We start from the raw sequence: 12,815 nt of genomic DNA, 5'->3' as shown, positions 1-12,815 counted from the left end.
TGGTGTCTCGACTCTGGGAGCCAGAGTCTTGCCCCATGGTCAAGCCAGCCTCTCACAGTCTGGAAACAGAAATCTGAACCTGCAATGCCAATCTTAGCTTTACGGAAGATGCTGAGAAGGAGCTGATGAGACCGTCAGAGCCCCAACTCTGCAACGGCTAAAAGGTTTGCCTTATCCTAGCCAACGTGGCCAAAAGGCTGAGCGGACTGTTGGCACGCAGACCAGGTTCCCCTCCTTCCAGGCAGTAAAAACCCTCAGCTGCAGGCAGCGAGCTGCGCAGGCCTGGCCCGGCTCCGGATGCTCTCGCAGCCCCTGTCCGCACCCCTGCGTCCGCTGCTCACTCCACGCCTTCAGTTTCCACTGAGGCTCAAACTGCGCAGTTTGTTTGAAAGAAAACTTGCTTCGCTACAAACTGTGCAAAGAGCTGGGGTCTGCTTCTGCCTCCCAGCAGCTTTCTCTTTAATCCAGGCACTAAGGTCTCAGAGTTCCGGCGTCCAGGCTGGGGGGATCATTTCAAATTCCTTTTGGTGGGAAAGGGAAGCTCCTCCTTGGAGACTTGGCTAGAAATGTGTCACTTCTTCATCCCTCAGGACCCAGAGTGATTTAGGAGCTCAATCATTCTATGCCCACTCGCCCCGGACACCACAGAGTCCTTATCGCACTGTGTTTTAATCCAGAATTTACACACTGTCTGGGAGTTCCTGGACGCTAGAGCCATGTCTTAATTGGCTTTGAATGCTCAGTGACTGCAACTCTCAATAGGTACTTTGTTTGTTTGTTTGTTTGTTTGTTTGTTTGTTTGTTTTGAGCAAGCTCTATGCCCAACATGGAGCTTGAACTCACGACCCTGAGATCAAGAGTCACATGAGCTACCGATTCAGCCAGCCAGGTGCCCCTCAATCAGTCTTAGGTTAGATGAGTGAATGAATGAATAAACGGACACTGGGGTTGAGTCAAACCTCTCCAGGCTGAGGTCTTGGGAGGCTGGCCCATCCTTGGCTGTCTTGCCATCTCTTCCTTGGGCAGCAACCCCCAGAGCTTTCTGGCACACACATTAAAGAGTTTTCTTTGTTGGGGCACTAGGGGTGCTTCTCAGTGTCACCCCATAGTCTCATCAGAAAGCATTTCACGGACACAGCAAACTAGGGTTCCACCCTCAGAGGGTGGACGACTTCTGTCCATGACACATCCTACAGAGTGTGAGCCACCAGGCTTATCTGTCAGGATGGACAGGCAGGTTATGTTCTCTAACAAACAACCCCCAAATCTCAGAGGCTTACAACAACACAGGTTTGTTTTCTACCTCGTGCACGTTGCAGACCCGGGCAATGGCCCTTCTCTCCTCCATCCAGGGTCCAGTCTTAGATGACCCAGGCTGCCATCATCTCAAACATCGCCTGTGTCAGTGACAGAGGGCAAAGAGGAAAGGTCACGGTGACTCTCAATCTCACACCAGCTCTTATAGCCTCTGACAGGAAGTGAGACCCATCACTTCCACTCACATCCCATTGGCCAAAACAAGTCATCGGCCACGTCTGGGTTCAAGTGGGTGGGGAAGGCAACTACCCCTTGCATGGAAACAGCCCTAATTATCACCACATACTGTCTTTGATGGAGTTGGGACTCAATTAATTGTTTGACAAGGGATAAAAAAGAACTAACTTGCTGCTAAGGTAAGGTAAGGGTTTCTTTTGTTTTGCAGAAAGGAGGTAAAGCATGGGTATACATAATGAGAAGGCAAATGACAGTGAATTGCTCTGTGTAAGAAAAAAATAGACCCAAAGGAAAGGTCCAGGCATTCTAAGTGGGCAGAGGAAGCTTAGACCCTCTTGGGAGCAGGGAAATAGAACCTAAAGGGGAAAGGGGGCACCTGGGTGGCTCAGTCAGTTAAGCGTCCGACTCCTGGTTTCGGCTCAGGTCATGATCTCACAGTTCGTGGGTTGGAGCCCTGCATTGGGCTCTGCGCTGACAATGCAGAGCCTGTTTGGGATTCTCTCTCTCCCTCTCTATCTGCCCCTCGTCAGCTTGCTTTCTCTTTCTCCCTCTCCCTTTCACTGTCTCTCTCAAAAATAAATAAATAAACATTTTTTTTAAAAAAGGAAGGGAAAAAAGAAACAAGAAGGAAAGAAAGAAAGAAAGAAAGAAAGAAAGAAAGAAAGGGAAAAAGAAAAAAATATGGATGCCCCCAGAGGGAGAGCAGAGGTGATTAAAAGGAGTTGAGAAGGTTTCGCTACATGGAGAGAGGTGCACTGCCTTTGGACATCTCCCCTGCTTCAGGAGCAGGTATGGGGGTTGGGGAAGTGACAACACGCTGAGGCTTACATCCAGACAAACACAAGGCAAGGCCGGAGGTTGCGAAGAAGGCCCAGTTACTGTCTCCAGGCCAAAATCAAATTTCACTTCATTGCATTTTCCTGCTCTGGTTCCAACTAACCTATCCTCTCTCCTCCACTGTGACCCAGCACGTCTACAAGAGCACATGCTACATTCTGCCCCATCCCCCCGTGTGGGCCGCTGGGGGTTCCCAACCGTCACGCCTTCCTACAGCCTCACCGGCCACCACTTGTCCACTCTCCACGTCTCCTTTCCTCAAAACCCTCCCCTCTCTTCAAGCTACGTCTCAGCGGCCACCAATTCCCTTGAATCCCTAAGATGTCCTCATCTCTGTCCATGCCACCCACCCCCTTCATGAAGAAATGTCACATACGGAAATTACTGGTGGACAATCCGACTACTGTAAAAGACTGTGAGATGCTCAAGGACCAGGGATGATTTCTACTTGGCTTAGTCTTCTATCCCCAGCTCCCGGTACACAATTTAATATGAAATAACAACTCTAGTGGCACTAAATAGTAGTAACAGTGACAGACGACATTTACCAAGTCTTCGGGGCAGGGTTACTTCCGTTTACAAGGGCTCGCTGGGGCAGCTGAGGGCCCTGTGATAAGGACTTATGTACATCACTTTTCCATCTGTACAACCACCCTGGAGGGCATTAGCTTCATTTTACCGATGGGGGAAAAAAAAAATGGAGGTCCAGAGAGAATAAGCAACCAGCGCCGAATCAGGCAGCTCTGGTGTCAGAATGACCTTGGCTTGAACATCTTCCTCCTCACTTAACTCCAATGGTCACTTGCTTCTGCAAAGTTCTGAGCACGCACCACTTAGTGGTGGGGCTCAGCTTTCAGCTTGAGTCTTTCTGACGCCAAAGAGATAATGCTCTTAAACACAAGGTGCTCGTGGCAAAGATGCTCTAACTGTTCAAACCACCGGCCTCCCCCCTCCAGAGCTCGACATTCCCAGCCTCCCACGTGCAGGCCTGAGCACATGTCGGGAGAGCGATGAACACCACCACCCACGCTCCCAGAGCACGATCCTTCCCACGAGGTTCTCCATGCTCTCCCTCCCCTCAGACCTGCCACCTTGGGGCTTGGAGCCTCCACGATGGACCCGGGGCTCTAAGGAGAAGAGACGTCAGACGGATGAGTGACGTCATGGAGCAGAGTCCCACGATCCCGGTCCGACAACCCCATGCCTCTTCCCCCAGAGACGTGAGCAAGAAATCCATTTTATTGTGCTGAGCCGTTGAGGTGTTGGGTGATGACTGCTAAAACAGTTAACTCACCCTCCGTAGATGACTGATTTTTAAAGCGATATTTGGGGCACCGCTGAGGTGTCAGGAGCTATTTTACATCAGCAGGAAGAGGGTCCCCAGGAGCGCTGGAAGACTTGCCATCCATTCATCCATCCACCCTCCTCAGCTTGGGGGCCGGGTGGGGACCAGTCTGAATGAATGAGTAGGACTCAAGATGAAGAGGAGAGAGGCCACAGATCACTGAACCGAGTACCTGGGAACAGGGAAAGACAGGAGACACGCCTCAGAGGGTCCTCGGGGCAGGGCTACTTCCGGTTACAAGGGCCCACTGGGGCAGCTGAGGGCAGCTACAGGAGGGAAGCTCCACAGCTCCTGACCGGGGCGCATGGGCCAGGCATGAGCAGAAGAAGCCTACCTGGCCCGCGACTCTGGAAGCCCGGGCAGCCCAGGAGCTTCCTCTGAGATCTGGCCCGGTTCTTTGTCAAGCAGTCCTCCCAGAACATGAGCTGGCACCGTGTCCCGGCAGCTGGCTGCCCACTGCCCATTCTCTCTTTCTCCTTTTCTTTCTCTGGACTCTCCTCTCCCTGCCACCACCCTCCTACTCTTGGGCGGCTGCATTAGGGAGAGATCGACAGTCCCCTGGGGCAAAGAACACCCTAGACCTGTGAGCAGACTGTCCCTCTGCCCACCCACACACATTATGCCCCACTTATTTGCATGTCAATACCCAGAATGCCTTGCTGCTCCATGCCAGAGCCATTAGACAGCTGTTGCCAGCGTCTGGAGCCTGGAATTGGCAGAGCTCGGTGGCCCTCAGAGCACAACGCGTTTGCTCTCGTGCCAGCTGAAACTGGGAACGAGTCGCTTCACCTGCAGCCCCCGTCCCCTTGACAGAGTTCTGCTTGCCTGGCTCAAGTTGGCACAAGGCACAAAGGAACCCAGATGCACTAAGAAACGATTTGGGAAGCCATTTGACCAGCTTCAAGATCCCCACACTGCTCACCAAGCCCGTCCACCCGCACGACCCCCTCACATTCCAGTTCAGCCCAGCCCCTCAGCCCAGGAGTGCCGCCTCTCCTTCCCAGCACAGGCTATAAGAGAATTTTTTCAAAACCCAGATTTGGGGGGGCACCTGGGTAGCTCAGTCAGTCGAGCGTCTGACTTCGGCCCAGGTCATGATCTCACAGTTCGTGAGTTCAAGCCCCGCATCGGGCTCTGTGCTGACAGCTCGGAGCCTGGAGCCTGCTTCGGATTCTGTGTCTCCTTCTCTCTCTGCCCCTCCCCTTCTCTTCTCCCTCTCTCTCTCTCTCTCTCCCTCTCTTTCAAAACATAAACCTTAAAATAAAAATAAAAATAGATTTTCCAAAAAGCCAGATTTGTGTCTCCCTCTCTCTCTGCCCCCCCCACTCATGCTCTCTCTCTCTCTCTCTCTCTCTCTCAAAATAAACAAATAAATAAATAAACCCTAACAAAAAGGGGGCATCTGGGTGGCTCAGTCAGTTAAAAAAAACCAAGACTTGAAGAGTCCCCCCACCCCCATCCTTCTCTATAATTTCAGGATACAACGCTGGTGCTTATTCCCGAGAAAGTATCCAGGAGGATGATCGTAGGTGACGACGGAGAATAGGGGTGGAGCGTAGGCAGGGAGGGGTGGCTCTGAAAACTAAGAGAAACAGTGAACGGAATATGACCTCTATGTTCTGCCTCATCCAAAAAGGGCTTCTTGTGGGCGGCGTGTGTTAGACGCACCTGCTCCGGCCCCTCCGGGGAGGTAAGGCCCCGACCCGGACTCAGCCGGATGCCTAACAAGCCAACGACGCGTTCGCTCCCTGAAGCCAGACACCGTGGTGGCGACCGGGATGCCGTGGCCTCTGCGAGGCCGTGTGTTGGCATGCCAGTGTGGCCAGCGAGCCCCTTTGCTCCCTGCCCCCCGGGGTGTCGGGCCCGCTGCACCCTCCAGCCGGGCTGTTCCCAAGGACCCTGCCGCTCTCCCTCTGGGGCCTCCGGGGCAAGTCCCTCATCTCCATGCCTCAGCGTCCTCATCTGCAAAATGGAGCTCCTTACCCAACTCCCGCCCGGGGCGGAGACGAAGGCTGAATGAGTCGACCCACCAAACCCTCTTCACCAGCGTCTGACACAGATCAAGCCACCGATAAACATTAGCTGCGGTTATCATCACAGCTGGCCACACGCGGTAGCAGAAGTCGCTGCCGAGTTTAAGGAAAAGCAGCAGCCCAGGGTCACAGACCTGAGCAAAGCGAAATGGTTTGCGCAGGAAACCAAGCCATGGATTGGGCCTCCTTGCAATGGGGGTCCAACCAGGCAGGTACAGGACACCAAGCATTTACAACATGTTTAGGCCCAGGGATATGTTGATCACTGGAGCGGTGATTGGCTAGTCAGATGGGAGAAGTTCAGCTTTAAACACACTTTCTAAAGGTCGGTTCCTGCTCCCTGGCTCTCAGCCACTGCATTGCTGTGTGGTAAAGATGGGTGAGCTGGAAAGGGCCACAGCGGGGCTGCTCAGACAGCGCGGTGGCCCAGAACCAGGAAAGGCAGGGGTCCTAACATGAGGTCACCTTAAGTCTAGCTGCTTGAGAAAGGCGATGGTGGGCCATTGCTAACTATTTCACAACCTGGACGCCACCCTCTCCTTGGTGACTTTCCACCTGCCCTCCCCCACTCCAACCCTCAGGGTGGGGTCAAAGACGGAGGGATTTGGAGCGCTGAGCCCCAAGTCCCAGGAAAACTCCTTTCTCTGTTCCCCGGGATTAGAAGATTAGGAGGAGAACAAAGGAGCAATTCACCAGTGGATTCTGCAATTCACCCACGTCCGACTCAGCAACCGCTCAGTTCCCACCATCTCAAGTGGCTCGGGAGAGGGTTGAAACCAGCTGGCTGGCTTTAAACAGTGTCTGTACAGATGCCTCTCCTAGATGTTCTTCGGTGCCTTCCGCACATGCAGCTCGGGGTAGAAGGGAGCGTGTGTGCGCACGCATGGGTTGCTTAGGGGAAAATCAGAGAGAGGCAAGGGAGACAGGTACTGACCCAGAAAACCTCCCACAGGTCTATTCTGAAAAAGGCCCGGTTCCCACCCCCTCTTCTTAAATCCAGAAGACCGACTCTGACCAGGGACGATGACTGATGTAACCCAACCCTCATTCCAACGGATATACACTCCGCCAAAGAGACGCATTTTGAAACTTTGGGAAAATTGAGGGAGGAAAAACCCACAATTTCATCATGGGTAACATCTGGGTGTATTTCTTCCACTTTCCATGCTTATGTATTTTTTAAAAAGTATATAATACCATCCAATTCACACTTTGCTCGGGGCCTGCGATGTCTGCTTTTTCTTAACATTATTCCAAACCTTTTTCTGTGGTGCAACACATTCTTGCCATCCAGTCTCTGAGAGGACGGAGCCCAGTTGGAGGACTGACTGATGGAGGGGTTCAAGATGATTCATGACAGGGAGGCAAAGAGTGAAGGAGACCCTGACTTGCCATGTTTAAGCTCATGCAAGGTTACTTCCCAAACAATATGATCCAAATAAAATAGGAGGAAAGGCGGCCCAGGAGAAATTCTCCTGACTCTCAAGATAATTGTTCTCTCAAGTGGATTAAAGTTCCCCGGATCGTTCTGCTCAGGGTCAATGGTGGCCAGTCCTTCCTAGATGCCAAGAGATGCACAAAGCGTGGCTCCTTTTACCGAAGGGGATTAGCAGTCAATCATTCTTAGCGGATCTTTTCTTCAATGCCTGCTTTCCTCTATAAAATGTATTCACATGGCTTCTCATTTCTTAGAACCACAGCCTCCCACCTTATAAACGTACACACCCTCTCTTCCTCGTTTTCTCCACGCTGGGCACCTTCCAGATGGGTGGTATTAAGGGAGTTCTAAAAATATTGATTTCCTATGCAATTGCAGATGTGTTGACAAATGTAACTTTTAGCAAGGGTTAACATATCCTTTTCTTGCCCGTTCTCAGCTTCTACCTTCTTATTCTCTAGACAGAAAGGGCTTGATGGCATATTGGAAGCAGAAGTGTATTGGCTAAACAACGGGTGGTTCTTAGATGGAGTAGCTCTTGCTTTGTTAGAGGATAACCATTGGAGAGGTGAAGGTCCAGGTGGGAACAACAGTGGGGCACTTCTTTTTTTTTTTTTTTTTAATTTTTTTAAATGTTTATTCATCTTTGAGAGACAGAGAGAGACAGAGCATGAGCGGGGAAGGGGCAGAGAGAGGAAGACACAGGATCCAAAGTAGGCTCCAGGCTCTGAGCCGTCAGCTCAGAGCCCGACGCAGGGCTTGAACTTACGACCTGTGAGATCGTGATCTGAGCTGAAGTCGGACACTCAACCAACTGAGCCACCCAGGCACCCCTATAGGGCCCTTCTTATGTGAGGCAGAGAAGCTTCCAGCCTTATCTTGTAGGGTTAACACGTACCGTCACTCTACTCCCTTCTCTGGTCCACAGATAAGGGGTGAGGTATGGAGATCAAGAGAGAAGCCCACTTTCCATTACTCTCCAGCCTCCCAGAAGGCATAAGTTGCCATCAACTAGATCCAAAAAGGCAAAAAAGACCCCAGCTCTGGGGTATCCTCATGGAGCAACCCACTGGTTGCTTGGGCACAGTTTTGCCATGGCCTGCAGAGCTCAGGGAAGAATAAAGACGTGAGTGGACCAAAAGAGCAACAATAAGTTGTCACAGTTCGGAAGAAAAGAGATTCTTCTCTCCAAGGTTAGTTGCCTAAAGGCCTGGGACAGGAGGACAATGGAGGAGAATTTTTTCATGGTTAAGCAATTATCATTGGAGGTTTCAGAAGTTGACTGGTAGCATTAATGATCGGTGCCCTCCCCCCACCGCATCTTTGGAGAACCCATTCCCAACTTGGCTTCAGCCTCCGTTCTCAGGCCCTCACCCAGCTGCTCATGGGAAGTGTCCTCATGACTAAGGATGAGCAGATGGTGGGAAATGGGGCGGGGGGGGGGGGTTGAAACAGGATGGAATCATTATACTAAAAGCTCAGCCAAAGTGAAAGAGGAAAGCCGGTGTTACTTCTAGCTCACAGAGTGGCTGGGGTCCACATTGGGAAGTATGCTGATGCGAACCCTAAGTGGTTAGCAAATGAGACACAGACACTGTGAGGAGAAGTTGGTGATCCTTCCAACTCCTGTTTTAGAAGTCATAACGTATCAACAGCTGGAAAAAGGATCTCAACGTCCATCTCGAAAATCCCTCCTTTTGCAGATGAAGGCACGCAAGTTCAGTCTGCCCAAAGTAATGGCGAGCGAGGGCCAGAGCCTGGGCTGCCCTAGGGCTTTCTGAATGGCTCCGGGTTCACGTTCACAACGCCAGCACGTAAGGCCTCCCAGCCTCAGCAGGACATTCCCCTCCCCCACAACGCACCCAGCAGCATCCCGCTCCCCCCCCCACCCCCCGCCCTTTGCAGTGAGAATTATTTCTCAAGGGGGCCGCCCTGCTTGTGACTGCCTTATCTGGTGCCTTGCAACAGGTGGAGAAGCATGTGCGGGGCAGGATATCAAGCACAAAGGTCTCCAGGGAAAATATTAGGAAAGGGCAAATGGCTGAGAAATAGGGAAAACGTAAAAGATCTGAAAGCCTCTGCAATTGGGTAGCATTAAAAACCTACAGTGATACCGTAAAGCTGGGAACTTGCGCTCCAGACGGAGCCGGGATATGTAAGCCTTTGTGTTCTCTACCCTCCTTTCCCCTGCCTTTGCCTCTCTCAGACACAGTCCTTCTTCTCCATAAGCAACATTTGCTTTCAGGAAAGAAGTTAACAAGCACATCCACGGGGAAGCAGAACGGATAGAAAATTCTCTTGGGCAGCCTCCAGAAGATGTCAGAGTGAGGAGGGACATTGCCAACCTCGTCTGCAAAAATGTGTTTAAATCCAGGAGCTAGATAATAGGTATCATCATGATCTGCACTGTGGACCAACGATGTTAACCTGAGCATTTTGCAGCCAGCCTAGCACACAGCGGAAGACTCTACCTCAGGAGTTCTCCTCTTCATGCATCCTTTCTCAAGACAGCTTGGTCTAAGTATTTGCAGGATCCAACGTTATTTCTCGTGTATGTCCTTTTGAGGTAATCTGCCACAGACCTCGCCCGGGGCCACCCCCTGGTCCCTCCAAGTATTTGAGACCATATCCCTTCCAAGAGGTCGTTAGCACTTCACTCCTAGAAAACAGGATGAGTCAGGATGGGAAAACACTCCCCTCTCCTTTTTCTTGGCCACCACAAGACTAACACACCAAACTGCAGGTGTATGCAAATTTCTTTGTTCAAGAATTAGAGAAAACTCAAAAGGGCAGGATCAGTTAAGCTGGACAAACCTCAAATGAACTGTGAACATGGGCTTTCATTCAGCTCCCAAGGGAAGGCATCTAACGTTTAGACTTTCACAAGGAAGAGGTCATCTATGCAGGGCCGCCATATTGCACAATGCCTGTGAGCACCACTCCCGTAATAGTCTGTGATGGTTTCCCGGGAGTTATGCAGGGCCTGGCCTACACAGCTAGAAAGGAAGCCTTGTCTCACCTAAAGTTGGCCCACCTGCACTTAGATTATTCACATGGCCTCAAGCACCCACTTTTCCAAGTATCTGTGTCCTAAATGTACTCTCCTTCAGGAACCCTTTGCTCCTTTCCATACAAAGAGGTCTCAGCTCCCTAAATCATTCTGTCTTTTACTGTCTCATGTAGAGCTCTAGAATTAGCCATTTGGTCAACGTTGGCATGTTGGCCATCACTGAGCCCCAAAGTTACCAGTGGAAGAATGGGCTCCAGTCCCACGAGAAAGAGTGAATATGGATCCTCCAGTGCTCCCACCAGGGAGAGATGTCCCAAGACAAACAAACACTAAGTGGGGGACAGGAGAAAAAAGATACAATTTCAACTGCAATGAGTAGATGCCCTCGCTCCACCCTCATGGCAATGGGTGCCCAATGTTGTATGACAAGCATTTGGTTTCTTTGGGGTTCTCCCGTGTGGACAGCCACCCCCATTAAAGAGCTTCAATGGGATCTACTCATTTTCCATCTGATCAAAAGACAGTAATAAAAACCTGCATGATTCCCCGGATAGCAGAGCCTCTCTCTGAAACACACACATCCTCCAGAGACATAACATCATTGTGAAAATTTATTTTGGGGGCAGGGAGGCAGTTCAAAACATCTTAGCTATCGCAATGATTTGGACCGCCAAAAGGTGGACAGTACACGAACAGATACAGAGCACATAAAGGGGGGGGGGGGAGATGATAAGGAAATCATAATGCGGAAATGCACAAAAAGGAGAGTGATGATGAAAAAAGTTGAGAAACACTGCTCTAATAGAGGAGGGAGACAGGGGTAGGGAATATTGCCAATTTTAACTGCTGCAATAGTTATTATTATTATCCTCGTAATCATCATCGTAATTAAAAATACTTTGTAGGCATACCCTAAATTAATCCTCCTAACAATCTTAAGGGGTAAGTACTATTATACTCATTTAAGATGATGAAACTGAGCTTTAGGGGTATTGTCCAAGGCCACACAGCTAGTAACTGGCAAAGACACCATTCCAACCCAGTTCTGTCTGACTCTGAAGTGCATGGGCTCTACCAACTTACAGAGCAGCCCATCTCTAAGTTCTGCCGTCTACTCTGCCAGCCCAAGACCACCTCCAAGACTATGGAAGACGGCTAAGTTCTAAGAAAGGAGACAGGCAAATCCTGAGAAAACTCTGGATTAGGTTGAGGATGAAGAGGGACGAAGATGGCCCCTCTCTCCCCTGAGTCTGCCTCTTCCTCCTCCTCTTCTGGGAGGTACCCGGCCACTGGGACCGGGATCCTGGAACATGGGGCAGAGGGAGAAGTGAGGAGAGGGAGGGTGGCCCCCGCTGTGGCTCAGCTACCAGTGCTGAAACCCCAGCGCAGGACTGCAGCCAAGCCCCAGAGATGGGGTGACCTCTGTACAAACAGAACTTCCCCAGGCAGCACTTCAGCAAATATAAACATGGGCTCACCACGTGATGGGTTCAACCAGTTCATGTAAACACTGAAGAGAGAAAAAAATTCAAGAGAAAAAATATGCTCCGAGGGACAGAGCAGGGTATGTAGTTTTGTGACTCAAAGGGAGGAAGTTCAAGAGCTAAGGGGCTCCGGACCCACTGGGTCTGCAGTAGGGTCACAGGGACTATTCCAGACCCGGGCCCAGGGAGCCTCGATCCCCTCCCAGTGTGGGAAATCCTGGGTCAGGGGCAGCGAACCCTGCGTGGTCGGCTTTTCTCCTGTATCTGAGGTAAGTCGGGCTAGATTTCCATGGAAAACAGAGAGGGTAGTCCTGAAGGAGAAGGAAGAGGCACTAGGGATCAGAGCACCTTCCCCATTGGCTAGTGCCTTTGTGGAAGGAAGGTGCCTCAATCAAGAAGGCCATGGAAGCTTGGGAAGAGCACACCTGCTTGGAAGCAGATGGATGGACTGAACTCCGAAGAGCACACCCTTCCTCCTTGCCCCTAAGAGCCCCCACCCTGTTGTTTGTGCTGGCAGAAAGGATGCTTTCCCCCACAGCCCTGTGTCCTCTGTCAGTCTGCCAGAAGAATCCCTGTTGTTTCTGCAAACAACCCTCGCTGCCCCTGTAAGAAAAGCCAGCTCTCCAGAGCGTTTGCAGACAGCATGTTGCCCTACATAGGAGTTTCAACAGCCCTCCATCCTGGCCTTCCCAAGGCACCCGTTACCCCAAAAGAAACCGGCCAAGGAGGAGCCTGGCAGCTGGCCCTAGTGGACAGTAGGGGACAGGATGCCCTGTGCTGCTGCAGTGGTCTCTCTAGCATTTCCGGGACAGACCCCAGAGCTCTAGGACACCGCCATCGTCAGGCAGTCAGAGGAGGACCACAGGGGCCATCGCAGGCCCAGCACCGTGTCGGGATTTTTCCAGGGAGGTATGGCCTCCTGGAGGCTCAGCAGGCCCCCAGCTGAGGGGCCCATCTGACCCTCCTGGGAACTGAAACTGCACCAAAACCCAGTGCAACTTAGGGAAGGGAGAGGGACGAGGCCTGGCCCGGAGGAGCCGGAAGAGGACGAGGAAGTAGAAAGAGAGACTCAGGATCCATGGATTTCGGTATATTAACAACAAATCCCCCATGCCTTACTATACACATTTATTTTCATATCATCAGGTGGGCACGGGGAACTGCCTGTAAGGGA

The 12,815-nt window shown here is 51.3% G+C and overlaps 1 long non-coding RNA gene across 1 annotated transcript in view; it reads right to left on the bottom strand.

The window, feature by feature from the left end:
* Positions 1 to 563: 563 nt before the first annotated feature.
* The window catches only part of LOC113595247 (uncharacterized), a 48,811-nt gene continuing 36,559 nt past the window's right edge, over positions 564 to 12,815 (bottom strand). The window contains exon 4 of the long non-coding RNA XR_008295562.1: positions 564 to 3,848. This is a non-coding gene — a long non-coding RNA (uncharacterized LOC113595247). The remainder of the gene's footprint in view (positions 3,849 to 12,815) is intronic.

The sequence above is a fragment of the Acinonyx jubatus genome, chromosome C1 (genome assembly GCF_027475565.1).
Source record: "Acinonyx jubatus isolate Ajub_Pintada_27869175 chromosome C1, VMU_Ajub_asm_v1.0, whole genome shotgun sequence".
NCBI classification, from domain to species: Eukaryota; Metazoa; Chordata; class Mammalia; order Carnivora; family Felidae; genus Acinonyx; species Acinonyx jubatus.
The sequence above is the reverse complement of the archived record's forward strand: the minus strand, read 5'-3'. Positions and strand labels throughout refer to the sequence as shown.